This window comes from Henckelia pumila, chromosome 3, assembly GCF_033568475.1.
Source record: "Henckelia pumila isolate YLH828 chromosome 3, ASM3356847v2, whole genome shotgun sequence".
NCBI classification, from domain to species: domain Eukaryota; kingdom Viridiplantae; phylum Streptophyta; class Magnoliopsida; order Lamiales; family Gesneriaceae; genus Henckelia; species Henckelia pumila.
The window spans coordinates 18,465,404-18,469,596 of NC_133122.1; positions in this window are offsets into that span (position 1 = coordinate 18,465,404).

A 4,193-nucleotide genomic window follows, 5' to 3' on the forward strand; every position below is an offset into this window, starting at 1 on the left:
AGTCTTCACTGATGCTTCTCTCCAGGGTTTGGGGTGTGTGTTGACTCAGAATGGCCACGTGATTGCCTATGCCTCCAGACAGTTGAAGATTCACGAGGAGAACTATCCCGTACATGATTTAGAGCTTGCAGCCATTGTCTTTGCTCTTAAGATATGGCGTCACTATTTGTACGGAGAACGATTCGAGATCTTCACCGATCATAAGAGTTTGAAGTATCTGTTCACTCAGGCTGAGTTGAACATGCGGCAGCGTCGTTGGATGGATCTGTTGAAGGATTACGATTGTGAGATCAAGTACCATCCAGGTTCTTCAAATCCCATTGCTGATGCGCTTAGTCGCAAGATTTATGTGAGTTCCCTTCATACCAGTTCAGTTTCGAAGGCAGTGGAGGAGTGTTGTTCTTTAGGATTCACATTTCGTCATAAGAAAGAACAGCAAGGGATTCATGTTTCTTCTGTGCTTGAAGAGCCAGCGCTATACAGAAGAATCCGGGAAGCTCAGATTCTGATCTGAAGACTCAGAACTTGGCCCGGCTGGCTGAAGGTGATAATACTTCTGGTTTTCATCTGCAAGGAGATGGTCTGTTGTGTCTTTCTGGTCGAGTTGTGGTACCCGAGGATTCTACTTTGAGGGATGAGATCTTATCGCAAGCTCACCACAGTTGATTTTCTGTACATCCAGATAGCATGAAGATGTATAAGGATCTTCGCACTCGATTTTGGTGGAAAGGGATGAAGCGCAGCGTTTATCAGTTTGTATCCCAATGCCTTGTGTGTCAACAAGTCAAGGCAGAGTTTAGATGACCCGGAGGGTTACTTCACAGCTTAGAGATTCCTGAATGGAAGTGGGAGCATGTGACGATGGACTTTGTCACCCACTTGCCTATGTCTTCCAGGAATTGTGATGCTATTTGGGTTGTCGTGGATCGGTTGTCGAAGTCAGCGTATTTTCTTTCCTATAACCGCGATTACATATTTGATAGGATGGCGCAATTGTATGTGCGAGAGATTGTGCGATTGCATGGGATTTCGTTGAGCATTGTCAGCGATAGAGATGCGAGATTCACCTCGAGATTTTGGGGTAGTTTCCAGCGAGCCCTTGGTACTACTTTGAGCTTGAGTACGGCTTATCATCCAGAGACGGACGGACAGTCGGAACGTACTATTCGCACTCTAGAGGATATGCTTCGCGCGGCGGTGATGGATTTTGGTCCAGCGTGGCATGATCACTTACCTTTGGTGGAGTTCGCCTACAACAATAGTTACCATCGCAGCATTGGCATGACCCCATTTGAGGCTCTTTATGGACGCCGTTGTCGTACACCTTTGTTTTGGGACGAGGTTGGAGAGCGTCAGGTTGAGGGTCCTCAGATGATTCAGCAGATGACTGATGCAGTAGAATTGATCCGACACAGGGTTAAGGCAGCCCAGGATCGACAGGCTAGCTACGCGAACACTCACCGCAGACCACTTCATTTTGAGGTAGGAGAGTATGTTTTCTTGCGTGTGTCACCTTTTCGGAAGGTGATGAGGTTTGGTCGCAAGGGTAAGCTTACACCTAGATTTATTGGTCCTTTCGAGATTCTCGAGAAGGTTGGGGATGTTGCTTATCGTCTGGCCTTGCCACCCGATCTTTCGGAGATCCACGATGTGTTCCACGTATCCTTGTTAAGACAGTATGTGGCAAACGAGTTGCATATTTTGCATCCGACCGAGGTAAAAGTGGATCAAGATCTATCGTATGTGGAGAAACCCCTACGGATTCTTGACAGGAAGGACAAGGTACTTCGTAACAAGCGTATACCGTTGGTGATGGTACAGTGGCAACGCAGAGGTACAGAGAAAGCTACTTGGGAGTTGGAGAGCCGGATGTTAGCCGAGCACCCCAAGTTATTTTGAGATTTTGTACTTCTTTGTATCAAGTTTATACTTGTTCAGTTGTAATAAAGAACATTGGTTAGCTATTTATGTTTTTCCTCTAAGACTTAAATTTTGAGGACGAAATTTCTTAAGTGGGGGAGAATGTAGTAACCCGCATTTCTGGTTAGTGATTAAATGAGTAATTAATCACGTGATCATGTTTAGATTAAGTAAAACATGATTAAGTAAGTTCCTGTTGGGATAACGGACTTCAGAAATGGATTCAGAGCACTCGAACAAGTTGAATTGGTTCAGCAGGACCGGACGGTCCGATGAAGAGTTCGGACGATCCGAAGTGGATCGGAAGCTCCGTGCCAGGATCGGAGGTTCCGATCGAGATCGGAAGCTCCGTCGGCAAGATCGGAAGCTCCGATCGGACTCAGTGTACACATCATCGCTTACGTCAGCAAGGTGACGTCATGGCTGACGTAATATCGGGCGATCGGAAGCTCCGAAGGGGAGATCAGAAGTTCCGATCGTGATCGGACGTTTCGAACTGGGTTCGGAGGTTCCGAACGTCGCCTATAAATATAGGGTTCGAGATGCTCATTTCTCACACCAATTTCCTCTCTTTTCTCTCGATTTCTAAGCCTTCTAACTCAGATCTAGGGAGATCTAGGCATCCTATGGGGAATCCGAAAGTGGCTTAGTGATCTAGACGTCGTCGCGGAGCTACGGCCTAGTTTTGAGGCTATCTTCAGCAAAGGGCTAACGACGGACGCAGGTATAGCTTTGGCATCCTAAAAATATTTAGGAGTATGCAATAGTTTAGTTAAGGCTTTTAGAGCTTAATTGTTGATGCATGGATATTTGCGTTGTAGTAGCTAGTAGACTGGACTAGTAGGCTTGGAGTCTAGACCAGCAGAGCTAGGTTTGACCAGCAGTGTTAGAGGTACGTAAGTACTGACCGAGATAGCCGGCATGATATATTTGCTTATATGTTGCATGAGTATGTGCTATATGTTTTATCATGTTTTAGCATGTTTTACCGCCTTAGCACATACATGATTTTACGTGTGACTGCATCCGGAGATATGTGAGTCATTGACAGTCTCCATAGGGAACGATGATCTCATTTTGGACTCGAGTCAGGTATGACAGTTTCCATATGGGACTTGTATCCTGTTTTGGATTTGGGTCAGGATGGGGTTGGCTCAGCCCTGATATGGAGTATACGAGTACCCCGTGGAGTAGCTCTCTAGCCGGTACTGTATATTCCCGGCGCCATGAGCAAGTGTTTTCACTTGAGTTTTAAATCATCTGTGTGCGCATATTTGTATTTATATCATTGCTTCGTATTGAGCGTTCTAGCTCACGCCCCTGTGTTTGGGTATTGTGTACCTTGTGGCGGGGCAGGTTTGAGGCTGGACGGTCCAGGCGGCTCTCAGCAGGATTGAGCTTTGGAGAGTGCGAGGTTGTAGAGGGTAGAGATTTATTTACCCTGAACCTTCGATTTGGTTGTATAACAGTACTTATACACTTGTGGTAGCGTCGGTTGTATTCTGCTGATTAGATTTGTTGTATTTTAATTATCCGCTCTTTACGCTTTAAGTTTTTATTGCGTGCGCTTTTACTATAACTCTGATTTGGTAGTGGATCCGGGTTGGGTCACTACACATTACCTCATCAAAGAGACCCCGAGCTTCCTCTATCGCCCCCATGTATTCCTTCAACTTTTCATTTTTGACTTCATACGTTCCATTCACCTGCTGAGCTACTAACTGTGAATCAGAGTAGAGATGCACCCGAGCTACCCCAGCTTGCTTAGCTGCTCGGAGGCCAATTAACACAGCCTCATACTCTACCTCGTTATTAGAAGCTCGAAAATCCAACCTAACTGTCAATCTGATCTCATCTCCACGAGGGGAGATCAAAAACACCCCCACTCCACATCCTTCATTATTAGAAGAGTCATCCACATATACTTTCCACAAACCCTCTACTTCCATATGTCTCATTTCGGCCAGGAAATCAGCCAATGCCTGAGCCTTAATGGCTGACCTTGGTTCATACTGGATGTCATACTCACTGAGCTCAGTAGTCCATTTCACCAATCTTTCCGAAATATCAACTCGAGTCAATATCCTCCCAATGGGGCTGTTGGTCAGCACCACAATAGGATGTGATAGAAAGTAAGGTCTGAGCTTCCTTGCTGTCATAACCAAGGCCAATGCTAGCTTTTTCACCTTCGAATACCGGAGTTCTGCACCCTTAAGGGCATGTGAGAAGAAATAAATAGGGTGTTGAGCTGCTCCCTCCTGCCTAATAAGTAC